We start from the raw sequence: 13,788 nt of genomic DNA, 5'->3' as shown, positions 1-13,788 counted from the left end.
ATTTTCTGGAAGGACTCATGGGACTCATACATTGTTGTTAGGTGCCTTTGAATATGTAGGTTCCAATCCATAGCATACCCATGCACAAGAGAACACAGTTTTGTCTATTCCTACACCATCCTCAGAGTCCTGTTGTGGCTCTATATGATAAGCATTGGACTGCTAACCACAAGACTGGCAGTTCAGGCGCACCAACCACTCCTTAGAAACTTATGTAGGGTTTCTATGAGTCAGAACAAACTCAATGGCACTTCACAGTAGCACCATCCTCACAATCATCGTTATGTTTGTTCACATTGTTGTAGTCACCCTGTCAGTCCATCTCATTGAGAATCTCTTTTCCACTGATCAAGTATGATGCTTTGTTAAGTGTGATGTCCTTCTCCACGGGACTGGACGTCTGTGATAAAATGACCAAAGTAATTGAGGTGAAGTCTTGCCATCCTCACTTCTAAGAAACATTCAGGCTTTAGTTCTTTCAAGACAGATTTGTTCATTCATTGTATATTCAGTATATAGTTTTACTCAAAGCTAAAATTTGTTAAAGGTATGCAGTAAAAGGAGACACAGCCAGATCATAAGGAAAAAAGACACAAGTGTATTCTAGAGGGATCCAGGTGAGGTTTTCTTAGGCTTTCTCCCTCCCATGAGTGGTTACAAAAGTATTCTTCCTCCAGACATGAAAATGCAGCAACATGTGTAGGACGTTTCTTCCCAGGGAAGATCATTAATTTTGTTTTATGGTTTTGGGTTTTTTTTGAGGGGGAAGAAGATGGGGAGGGAACAGGCTATTCACATATGTACCCTCTGCCTTGAATGTACCCAAATTCTAGACTCTGAGAAGGAAACTAGGTGTTCATCACAAAGCATATTGCTTGTACACACAGTCTAGGCACAGCAAACCAGGTTTATCAGTTAATTGCCAACTGCTGATACTCAGCATTGTTTCCATTTATCAGCAAAGGACCCATCTTTTCAGCAGGTCTTTCTAAGGAGAGCAGTCTCAGACCTGTTATGTTAACTCTTCTGTATATTTTTGAGTTCTCAGTTGGCAACTTATTTTTCTTTCATTACTTTAAAGATGTTCATCCACTGTCTCTTTGCTTACACTGTTGCTGATCAGTAGTCTGTTGCCATTCCTATTTTTTTCTCCCTCTATGTGCAGTTTCTATTTTTAAAGTTTCTAATTTTTTTCCACATGAGGGTTCTTTTTTTTTTTTTTTTTCTTCTCTGACTGCTTTTAAGTTTTTCTTTTTATCATTCATTTTGAATAGTTTGGTTATGATGTGTCTTAGTATGTTGTAGTTGTTGTTAAGTGCCATTGAATCAATTCTGTCAGGAGCCAGCACTGGTGCCATCTAATGGTGAAGGTTGAGATGGCCTTCATGCTCTTACGATTGGCCTGAAGACAAATTGCACCTGGTTAACGTGATATCAGTGAACGAAACTTATTGTTAATTGTAACTAGGACAATCCTGGGAAAAGGAAACTTAAATTGAGCCAAAACCACATGATTTAGTGTTGCTATAACAATACTTATACTTTTGTAATGATATCCTGGTTGGTAATCATATTCTTGTTACTATAGAAACATTGTAACTAGGCAGAATTACAATGACCTAATGCTAAAAGTCCTATATAAACCATGTTACTACAATAAACTTTGTCATTGGTCATCAGCCTTTGGCCCTTATCTTGATTTTAATCCTTGCCTCTCTTTTGAGTAACTCACGCAGTGGTCTGAGCTGGTCTCAGACACCCACAAATTCCAACCCATAGCGACCCTGTATAGGGTTTCTGAAGAATGGCTGGTGAGCTTGAACTGCTGACCTTGGGGTTCAAACTGACGTTGCAGCCCAGCACATTAATCCACATCAGGAATACATCTTAATATAATATCCTTCTTTTTTGTGTATGCTTTTGGGGTGTGTATTTACAATTTCCATCAAATTTGGGAATAAAAAGTTTCTACAAATATTACTGGGGAGTATAGTAGCTCTTTAGGAGAAGCACTGGACTGAGAACTACAGGGTTGGTCGTTCAAGCCCACCAGTCGCTCTGCAGGAGAAAGATGAGTCTTTCTACTCCCACAAAGATATATACATCCTCAGGAACTCTATACAAGGTCGCTATGAGTCAGAAATCCTGGTGTGGTGCTGTGGGCTAATGTGCCAGACTGCAAAGCCATTTGAACTGTAGGTTGATGGTTCAAGCTCACCAGATGCTCCTCAGAAACCCTATACAGGGTCTCTATGGGTCAGAATCGACTCGATGGCACTTAACAAAAACAACAATATTACTAAAACTATTTTTTCCATCTCTCTCTCGAGTGCTCCATATACATGTATATTTAACTTCTTGAGGTTACCCCGCTACTTATTAATGTCTTATTAATTTTCTTTTATTTCTTCTGATGTATTTTACTTTGATGGTTTTCATTACCTTGTCTTCAAGTTTATGAATTTCTTTCTTCTTCAGTGTCTAAATCTGTCATTATTTTCATTCAGTGTTCTTTTTTACCTGACACATTGTAGTTTTATTCTAGAAGTTGTATTTTTTTTTTTTTTTTGTACATCTCTGCTTCACTTTTTGAACAGATTGAATATAGTTATAATCATTGTTTTACTGCCCTTGGCTGCTAAATTTGTATCAGTTCTGTGCCATTTTCGATGACTGATATTTGTCCTCCATAGTAGTGACCACGTTTTCCAACTTCTTTACATGTTTGTTCATTGTAATTTTTTTTTTTTAATTAAATGGCAGATATTGTAAATTTTATCTTGTTAAACACTGAAAATTTCTGTTTTCCTGTAAATATTCTTGACCTTTTTTATGAGATGCAGTTGCGATACTGGGAAATATATTGATTTTTTTTTTTTTTTGAGTCCTGCTTTTAAAATGCATTACACTAAAGTGGGCCTTTGCTCATGAGCCTGGTGGCCCAGTTAGTCATTCTCTGGTCTGGTAATCACAAGTTAGCAGTTCGAGTCCACCAGATGTTCCACAAAGGAATGATGAGGCTTTCTGCTCCCTTAAAGATTTACAATCTCAGAAACGCATATAGTCACTATGAGTCAGAACCAACTAGACAGCACACAACCACCACCACCACCACCATTGAAGCAAATGAGGATGGTAAGACTTCAACTCATGTACTTTGGACGTTGTTATCATGAGGGACCAGACCCTGAAGAGAGTCATCATGCTTGGTAAAGTGGAGGGCCAGCAAAAAAACAAAAGAAAACAAGGAAGACCCTCAATGAATGGGTTGATGCCGTGACTGTAACAATGTTCTCTAATATAGCAATCATTGTGAGGGTGGCACAGGACTAGATAGTATTACCTTCTGTTGTACATAAGGTCACCTAACAAGAACAACACTGAAGGAAGAGCCTTCTGTATACGCTCCCCAAAACCTTGTGAATTGTGATCATTCCAGTTAGTCAGATAGGAATAAGTACTTCCCTTGAGACTGTGGGAACATCAGGTTCTGTTATTACATTGGATACTATCACCATATGTACTGATTTGTGTTACGTGTTTTCCCTGGTCCCACTCCCTCGCATGGAGATGACTTGGGTAGGGTCTTGAATCTGCATTTTTAAGATATCTGCTGTAACATATGGTAATAAAGGGAAAGTAAATTCATTTCATTCTTAATAAAGAGATGTAAGTTTTTTGGAAATTGATTGTTAATCCCTTCTGTTCTCTCTATGGTTGTCTGCTGTTGGTGCTATTTTGACAGGTTGATAGTTTGGCCATTAAGGTTCCTGTCCCAAGGTTCTTTCCCTTTGCTATTGATTTTTTTTTTTTTTTTTTTTTGCAGCTGGTGTTATGTCCTCTACTCTGACTCCAGTTTTTACTTAGGTTGGGCCAGGGAAAGACAGGGTGCAGGCTATGATGCTGTGGATTAATGTGCTGGATGGCAAAGTCAATTTGAACCGCAAGGTCAGTGGTTCAAGCTCACCAGCTTCTCCTTGGAAACCCTATACATGGTTACTATGGGTCGGAACTGACTCGATGGAACTTAACAACAGCAATAACAATCTGTCTCTGTCAGTGTTATTTTCTCTGTCATTGCTCTGCTTTTTCCTTGGTTAGGGTCAGGGATGTAGGGGCTAAGGATATATCTAATCTGTCCCTACTATTTGGTAGTAAGTCAAGTACTTGAGAAGGGCCTTTGCACATCTCGGGTGCTCTCTGTAGTGATAATTTTCTCCTCTCTATGCTCTGTTCTGCAGTCAAGTAGCTTCAGTAGATTCAGAGGCTCAACTCTAGCCCTTCAACTTAGGTAGCCGTCCAAGCTCCAATTGGATTTCCCTTTCCCATAGTGCAGCCTGTAAACTCTTTTAAGGCAATATTCTTATGAGTACCATTGAGTCAGTTCCCATACACAGTGAAGCCTGTATTGGATTTCCAAGGAGCAGGTGTTGAGTTTGAACCACCGACCTTGTGGTTCAAGCCAACCTTGTGGTCCAGTGCTTATCCTACAGAGCCACACAAGGACTCCTTGTAAGCAATATGTGATTGTAGGTATCACATTTTTTGTTTCTATTCTGCCATCATTCACTCTTTCAACCTGGTATCCAGGGTCTGGAAAAATCATTGGTTCATGTTATTGTCTGTTTGGGAGTTGTTTCATGAGATAGACCAAATTTGTTTCCTATTAGTGCATCATGAACAGAGTGGAGGTTCTCAGCTACAAAGGAAACTCCAACTGTTGCTCATGGGGAAGGTAAGCCAAGCTGCTTCATTTTAGGTGGCATTATTTTTCCATTCTCTTGGTAGTCTCCAGCAACACCTCTTCCTCTTCTATTATTAGTACTGTGCTACTTCCAAAGATACAAGTTCTGTCAGGAGCTAGGCTGGTAGACCTGTGAATCTGAATTCTCCCCAACCTGGAAAATACAGCCAGTTCCCAAAGAATCACACCTATGGGATGTCTGCTTTACAAATGAAGCTGTGGCTGAGGCTCTATCTTTGATTTTTATTTCTTCTGAGATGTTTCTAGTTGTTTCTTTCATTGTTGGGGATTATGCATTTGAAAGCTTCAACCATGCCCTTAGTATGAGGGAAGGAGCTCAGAGTGTAGGGCAGGAAGTTTAGCTAAAGGAGCCATGCAAACAATTGACGCTAGAAAGAATGGAAAGAACCATGTTTTAGAACTATTTTCCTCTCGTCCCCATTTTACATTTGAAAAGCATGGGAAAACTGACAAAGGTACCTCTAGTTCTTCAAGGGCTGATCTAGAACAACTGTAAGAATAGCACTTAATTTGGATTTTCCTCCAAGGCATATCTGGGGAGTTCCTCTGGCATGTTCTAGGCATTTCCAGTACCATGGATAATCAATTCCTGATTCAGTTTGTTTTTTATTTAGTCCCTATATGCCCAGTCCCTAAGAGGTGCTATGTCTCTAATACATAGATGAGAAAACCCTGGTATCTGTTTTCATGGAGGTTACAATCAAGAGGGGAGATAAATAAGCCATTAAAATATAGTAAGGAACCAGTTATTATGAAGGAGAGTGTTAAGAGTAGGCACACAGATGAAGAGAGGTGAAGATTATTTTTGAAAGTTTTGGAAAAAGTCAAGGAGAATAAGTCATGCTGTACTATTATTATAGACGAATGTTTGTTTCTTGCCCTATGTCTTTAAAACCAAATCATTCCTTATGGGTGGAACAAGGTATATAGTCATCCCCTCTTATCTGCTGGACAGTTGAATTAACCGTAAGGGCTCATTTTATCAAGTAAGCTTTTCCCATTCTGGTTTGGCACCATGGATAAAGTGCTGGACCACAAGGTCAATTTGAACCACAACGGTTGAAACTCATGAGCCTTTCCTTGGAAACCCTATACAGAATGGCAATGAGTCAGAATCCATTTATCCCACCCAATGCAGTTGATTCCTACCCCTGGCTTCCTCTGTAGGGTTTCCAAGGCCATAAATCTTTACCAGCTCTGGTAGTGTAGTGGTTACGAATAGGGCTGCAAACTGCAAGATCATCAGTTCGAAACTACCAGCTGTTCCACAGGAACAGCTCCCATAAAGATTTACAGACTTGGAAACCCTGTACAGGGTCTCTATGAGTTGGAACCAACTCCACGGCACATAACAACAAATCTTTATGGAAGCAAAAAGTCTCCTCTTTCTCCTGTGGAAAGGCTGGTGGATTTGAACCTCTGGTTTCGTGGTTAGCAGCTCAGTGCCGTCAAGTCAGTTTCAACTCATTGCGACCCCATATAGGGCTTCTGAGGAGCAACTAGTGAATTTGAACTGCCAACCTAGCGGTTCAAAGCAACTTTGTCATCCAGTGCATTATCCCACAGCACCACACCATGTGTGAACCCTTAAGTGTCAGAGTCAGTTCTGACTCATAGCGACGACACTGTATAGGGCTTTCAAGTAGTGACTGATGGGTTTGAACCGCTGACCTTGTAGTTAACAGGCCAGTACTGACCCTACAATACCACACACTAGGACTTCAGGAACCTGTACAGTTCATCTGAAATACATTATGTTTTAAAGTTTTGCTATTTTCTTACTCTTTTATTTATTTTTTCCTTCTTAATCACATTGTAAGAGTCCTGGTATGGGGCTGTGGGCTAATGTGTCAGACTGTAAAGTCGTTTGAACTGCAAGGTCAGTGGTTCAAGCTCACCAGCTGCTCCTTGGAAACCCTAATACAGGGTCGCTATGGGTCGGAATTGACTCGATGGCACTTAATAACAACAATCACATTGTAAGCTGTGTGAGGATATTGAGTTGTCCTATTCATAGTTGTATCTTAATTTCTAGCACAGGTCAGTTGCAGATACTTAGTCTTGATCATCGTGATGTGCCCTGGAGTTGGTTCCAACTCACAGTGACCCTGTACAGGATTTCCGAGGCTGTAAATCTTTACGGGAGCAAAAAGCCTCATCTTTCTTCTATGGAACAGCTGGTAGTTTTGAACTGCTGACCTTGAGATTTGTAGCCGGATTTGTAACCACTACATTACCAGAGCTCCTTTGCAGATACTTAGCAAATTTTTATTAAATAAATGAATGTTGATGTCATGTGCCTTCGAGTCAGTTCCGACTCCTACGGACCCTATGGAGGGTTTCCAAGGAGCCACGGATGAGCTTGAACCACCAACCTTGCAGTTCAAATTGACCTTGCAGTCTAGCGCATTAACCCACAGTGCCACACTAGGACTCATTCCCAATAAGTGAATATTGTCTTATTTTATACTGCAAATTGCCCTTTGAGATAGGCAAATATGTATAATTATCACTACTTGACAGATACACAAAGTAAGCCCAAAGTGTTTGGATTTTGAGGCCTCAGGATAATGGCAGTTTAGAATTACTGGGGACCTTAATTAAGAACATTCACTGCAGGACAGCAGCATCCATTTGAACTCGGGAGTACAAGATCGTGCGTAAAAGAAGCCAGATTTCAGGACAGCTCTGGCTTATCCTTATCTAGGTTCATGCGCACTCTGTTGTTCTTTCAAAACATTACTAATGAAAGAAAAAGAAGGGTCAATAAAGTCAGAAATCCACTGAAAACTAGGCAGGCACTCAGCATACTATCCTGTCATTGTTCAAGTCAAGTCAGTGCTTAATGTCATAGGATTATTTCTCATTTATCACTTTTCAAAGCACTCTTTGTTTGGGCAATGGTAACATTTTTACCTCTTTTCTATTCTTAGCCTTAGTCAATCTCAAGTATGTGTCTATGCATTCCTGTGGTTTAGAAATCTGCCAGGGCACCTTCACCCAAGTACCAGTTCTTTCTTTAACCAGGCTGTTGTTGTCAAGTGCTGTGAGTCGGTTCTGACTCACAGACACCCTGTATAGGGCTTCCAAGAAGCAGCTGGTGAGTTTGAACCATCGACCTTGCTGTACAAACTGTCCTTGTGGTTCAAACTAACCTTGAGGTTCAAAACAGACCTTGCTGTCTAGTGTTTATCTTCCAGCCATAGGATTCCTCTTTAACCAGGTAAGTTTTGGCAAGTTACTCAATATCTCGCAGCCCCATTGTTCTCCTAAAAAATAAGATAAAATTCATGTTGTTGTTTTTAAGTGCCATTGAGTCGGGTCTGAACTATAGTGACCCTGTGTAGGTTTTCCAAGGAGCAGCTGTGGAGCTTGAACTGCCAACCTTGTAGTTAAAACTGCCAACATTGCAGTTAATAAGCCAGATGGCTTTGCAGTCTGGTGCATTAACGCACAGTGCCACACCAGGACTCTAAAATGGATGTAAGGTTATAAAAATAAGGATCAGAAAGATACATAAAATTTCAGGATAGTGACTGCTTCTATAAAATTGAGAAGTGGGTCCCAAAATATGACTCTGTAAAGTTTTTGTTCTTGGATATTGTGAAGCAAAAATATCAAAATCTAACAGTTACTTAATTTAGATAGTAGATACCTAAAAATTTGAGCTGTTTCCTTTTGTAGTTTTCTGTATATGCTGTTGTTAAATTCCATTGAGTCATATTGGATTCATAGTGATCCTGAGGCCTGTTTTTGTTTGTTTAATATTTACCAGAGCTGAAAGCTTCATCTTTCTGCTGTGGAGCTGTTGGCATGCTTGAACTACAGACTTCGTAGTTCACATAAAAATGTTAAGAGAGTGATAGGACAATAACATAACTATAGTTTGAAAATAAAGAAATATGTTTAAAGACAAACAAACAAACAATAAAACTAACCCACTGCTGATACAGTAGATGCTCGCATTAATGCAGCATTGTGGGAAAAGATGGGAAAGAGAAAAAGATAAAGAGTCTGAATTATATAATTGAAGTAAGTAAAGCTCAAATGTAGACACTGGGAATGACTTTGATTCATTTGTCATAAATTAACCCAAAAGGGGAAATAATTTCACTAAGGGAAAATAGATACTCCTGGATTAATAAAATTAAAATAAAAACCTGCAGCAGGGACACTGTGGCTTCCTGAGGTAGTTGTGAATTCTCTCTACACATCCAGAACATTCAGAAAGGTGATCTCCCTGCCTATTTTGCTCTAGTCAGGCGTGAAACTAGTTAGTGTACTCATTTAGTTGCCATAGATACAGATTTATTGTTGTTGCTGTTGTTAAGTGCCCTGGAGTCTGTTCCGACCCATAGCAACCCTGTATAGGGTTTCCAAGGAGTGGGAGGTGAGCTTGAACCCCTAACCTTGTGGTTCAAATGACTTTGAAGTCCAGCTCATTAACCCACAGTGCTACATCAGGACTGCAGATACTGATTTATGGTAACCCCATAAATGCTAGAGTAGAACTGCTCTGATAGGGTTTTCTTGGAAGTAGATCCCCCAGGCCTTACTTTCTTCTTTTTCTTAATGTTTTATTGTGAATTATATAATAATTTACATGGGAGAACATTAGTTTTACATTCATCCTATATTATATCATTTCATTGCTATGGTTACAATCCCCTCCATGCATCATCAACCATTCAAAGGCTATACACCACAAGCATGCTCCCTGGTCATCAGCACACAGCCCCTCTCCCTCTCTGGGTCTAAAGTCCCCAGCTGCTCCATCTCTCCACGTCATCATCTCTGCTTCCATCTTAGGCATCTCTGCTTCTCTGGGTAGGGTTCCACTCTCTGCTCTTCTCCCTTGATGGTCTCAGAGACCTCCGTTCTTATGCTGAAAAGTTAATCACTCCCTTCCGTGCTAAAACACGTCTACCTTTACAATTCCATCCCTCACAAGCAGTCCAGATAACAATTATTCACTATTGTATCACAAGAGATCCATCCGGATTTCATTTCATCAGCCCTGCCCAGGCCTTAATTACTTTCAAAACTCCTTTAGGTTGACTTGATCCTGCAACCTTCTGGCTAGCTGCAGAGCAGTTAACTCCTTGAACAACCTAGGGACCCTAATCACTGGATTGTTATTAAGTGCTATCAAGTTGGTTCTCACTCATAACGTTATAACCTTCCAACTCCAAGATATTGATTAGACAACAGAGGACTCAGATCACGAGGACTGTTTTTTTCCTTATTTGTTTCAACTTTATGTGGGTTTAATTATATCCTGATATGCAGTACCTTCAGGTGCGCCCACATAGAAGATGGCTCCTCATGGAGTGTTCCTTGGGAAGCTCTTGCTTCCTCAGGTCTCTTACCTTTCTCTTGAAGGAGAGCGGGACAAAAGGAATTCCAATCTGCCTGAGGGTTTTGAACAGATGACAGGTACCATTGTTATTGTGTGAGAAGACCTTGTGAAGGAAAGTGGTCACTTACAGAGAAGAGGGGCGTGTTTTCAGGTTGCTGCATGGGAAGACTGTACAGAAGTTGAGGGGTCCTGGGGGTGCTTAGGTAGGCAGGGCCTCATGTGTTGGGATATGGCTGGGTCTTCAGCCACTTGGCTACCCACTGGGCCATACTGCAGACTCTGTGATTGGAACTGGCACCTTTGCCCTCTGTGGATGCTCAGCAAATGTCAGACTTTAATGAGATTTTCCATACTGCCAAGGGATTCTTGTGGTGTGTGTGCCACTCAGGACATGTCAACCATTGAGGATATGCTGCCAGGCACGGTGGAGAAGGTCCAGGGAACTGCGATGGAGCAGATAAGTCTGATGGGAGGCATCGTCTTATATCACTTATGGTCTTCAGGTGAATTTGCTGAGAGCTTTAGGAAGAGCCTGGCATGGGGGAATCATGTGGCTGTGAGAATGCTGTAAATGTCATAGTACTTAACCTTCAGTCTTTAAGAAAACCTGTACTATGAGAGACTCAGAAAACAAATGCCTTTCATCACAGGCCGTTTTTCTTCCCAGAAGGCATGACTTAGTACTGAGGAGAGATGGACTAATGCTTCTTTTCAAGGGCGCTTCTTTTCTATCTTCTTACCATTGAGTCTTTTGGTACCAGCCTGTAGAGCAGAGATAACACCACTGTAACTTGAGGCCTGGTGGCCATTGCTGGCATTACTGGGAAGGAAAGTGACTACCAGATGGAGACACTTCTGGCCCTAAGGTGCAGAGTCAGAGCACGAGCTGAGTCTCAGGAGTGCTAGCTTGCTCTGTCATGGATCACTCAGCACACTCATGACCTGCTCTCTGCTTTATGTTCTGAAACCTCACATGAGATGATGAGGCTGAAGTCAGGGATTCCAGCACACAGAAAAAGAATAATAATGCATTAATTAAATCCCACAATCCCTTCAAGCACCAAGGGGCCAACTTGAAATTACGAACCACTGAGAAAATCAGGCAGGATGCCACTCAGAACGAGGTGACCTTTTGGCATCTGGTGACTCAGTGGTTGGGCACATCGGTGTTTAAAGGACTTTCCATGAGCCCCTCCATCTGGACCCCTGTGTCGATCCTCCAAGCTTGCAGAGATGACCAGATGGCCCTTGATAAAGCGTGTCAGAGGAGCAAGGCAGGGAACCCAGCCAGAAGAGCTTGTCTTTCTCAGAGGCAGGCTGCCCTTGGCTTAGGAACATCCCATATTTAAATCTTAAGAGATTTTCTGTGTATATGTTGTCATTTCCACCAGTGCAAACAATAAAAAAGACTGCTCAGAAAATACACATCTGAGTAAAACACAGACCCCAATGAACAAGAATCTAGTTCCCAGAGTCTTTGCCTGGTTAATATTAATGATCTTTCCAAAATCTTTTAAAGTCTGAGAAATGCAAGGGTAATGCAAGGACAAGAATCATCTGTCACCCAAATGAGCTGGCTGATCCAGACCATATAATCAATAGAGTGTCAGCATTTGAGGGGATTTCTTACTGAATGATGTCATGGGTGAGCATGTTTCTTACTATCTGTGTCCTTGAGGTTGTCAGGGTGTACACACTGGTCCAGGAGGGAATTTATTCTGTGGATTGAAATATTTTTCCAGGTTGTGTTTTAGGAAGGAGTCATGGAGAAACAGAATTTCTGCTTTAAGAAGTCTGTAAGAAAATTATAGAACATCTTCACAGTATTTTAAAGGTATTTTGCTAGTGATTTTCAAATGAAAGGGGATTTGAATACATTATAGGGAAGGAAGCAGCTAAAGAATAGAATAATTACTTAATGAACATAGAGGGAAATGCCAAGCAGGGGCAATGAATCTTTTGTTAAGTCTGAAATGAGAAAGGTACTAGATTTCAAATTTACCTATGGAAATAAGTATGCTGGATATACTGATTGAGATTCTTTGAGGTAGACTTGGGAAATGTATGACAGAGTAATCGGGGGATTAATAGATGTTCTATGTGGCACTATAGGACTGCTAAGCATTCAACTGCTAACCACAAGATCGTCTGTTCAAATACACCAGCTGCTCCTCAGAAACCCTATACAGAGTCGCTATGAATGGGAACTGACTTGACAATATTTACCACCAACAAGTAAATCAAGAGTAGTTCATCATAGAGAGAAGAGAAATGAGTGGGTGGGTGGGAGCAAGTTAATTTTAAATAAAAGATCTCCTGGTGATTGTAATATGTTCGCTGCAATTCTACCTTCACTTTATAGAGAGCTACTGTCAAACTGTGTTGCAATTTTGAAGGGTCACAAATAAAGCATAAGTGTAGATGATCACTTTCCTGGAAAAAGAAATGTCAACACTGGTAGTTCTCTGGTGCATTTTATATTTAATATAAAAAAATTGACATGTAGTAAGGATTGGCAGGAAATGAAATAGTACCCACCAGGAAAATGCACAATCAGATTCCAAAAGCCTAAAATGAGTATGCAAAAAACAAACAAAAGTTTAGTTCGGTCAAGTAATGTATTTATGCAAATACAGTCTAATTAGATGTGAGCTGTTTGCTCCATCTTTCCAACATAAGAAATTGAGTATAATTAGCAGTAATAAACAGATATGCTCCTATGCTGACCTTTGACCGAAGACAACCAGCAATTTTGGGTACCCCAAGGGTGTCTTTTATATATCCTAATGAATATCGTATCCATAAGAGATATTCCGAAAGCATTTTTTTTTTTTTTTTTTTGGCTAACTTAACAATGCCATTATTTCTGAAAGGTTTCATTAACCTGAGAAAACCTTTCTCTGTATCTCCAGATCAGTAGACTGTCTAATGAATATAATGTGGTATTTGGTGAGTTTTAGTAAATACGTGACTGGATAGACACTTACCAGAATAATTGATGGTGCTTAGTGAGGACTCCTGGTGTGGCACTGTAGGATCAGCACTGGATTGCAAACCAACAGATTGACAGTTCAAACCCACCAGCTGCTCATAGGAAATTTTATATAGTTTGGATGGTACTTAGCAACAACCGTTGTTGTTAGAAGCGATAGCGATAACTTGGTAATAAGCCAAGATATTCTAGGGCATATGTGGTTATAGTAGCGTGGACAAAACATGGACTTCTGAGACAGATGAGAATTATTGAATGGCATTCATAAAATCATTTAGCCTCTCTGAACTTCAATTTCATCCTTTGAGCTGTGGAATCACTTCATGCATAAAAGTGCAGTTATGGAAGCCAGGTTTCCTGAGTTCAAATCTTAGCTGTACTATTTACTAGGTAGGTGATCTTGGGTAACTTCCTGAATCTGTCTGTATTTCAATGTATCTCACATGTTCTGTGGAGGTAATGATACTTGCCTCCTAAATTATTGGGAGAATCAAATTAAACGATTCATGCAAAATGCTTAGAACAGTTCCTGGAATTGATAAGTACTATTGTAATTTTCCTACTAGATTTAAAGCTCTGTGTAAGCATGGGTTTTGCTGTATACCCACTACCTAGAACAGTGTAAGCTTCATTGTAGTTGTTTTTGGTGGTGGTGGTCATGTGCCGTGAAGT

The 13,788-nt window shown here is 40.3% G+C and overlaps 1 protein-coding gene across 1 annotated transcript in view; it reads left to right on the top strand.

Moving 5' to 3' along the window:
* LOC102835002 (opioid-binding protein/cell adhesion molecule-like) overlaps positions 1 to 13,788 on the top strand; it is a 2,270,024-nt gene that overhangs the window by 770,405 nt on the left and 1,485,831 nt on the right. The gene's annotated exons all lie outside the window — the stretch shown is intronic.

The sequence above is a fragment of the Chrysochloris asiatica genome, unplaced genomic scaffold (genome assembly GCF_000296735.1).
Source record: "Chrysochloris asiatica unplaced genomic scaffold, ChrAsi1.0 scaffold00158, whole genome shotgun sequence".
Classification (NCBI taxonomy): Eukaryota; Metazoa; Chordata; class Mammalia; order Afrosoricida; family Chrysochloridae; genus Chrysochloris; species Chrysochloris asiatica.
The sequence above is the reverse complement of the archived record's forward strand: the minus strand, read 5'-3'. Positions and strand labels throughout refer to the sequence as shown.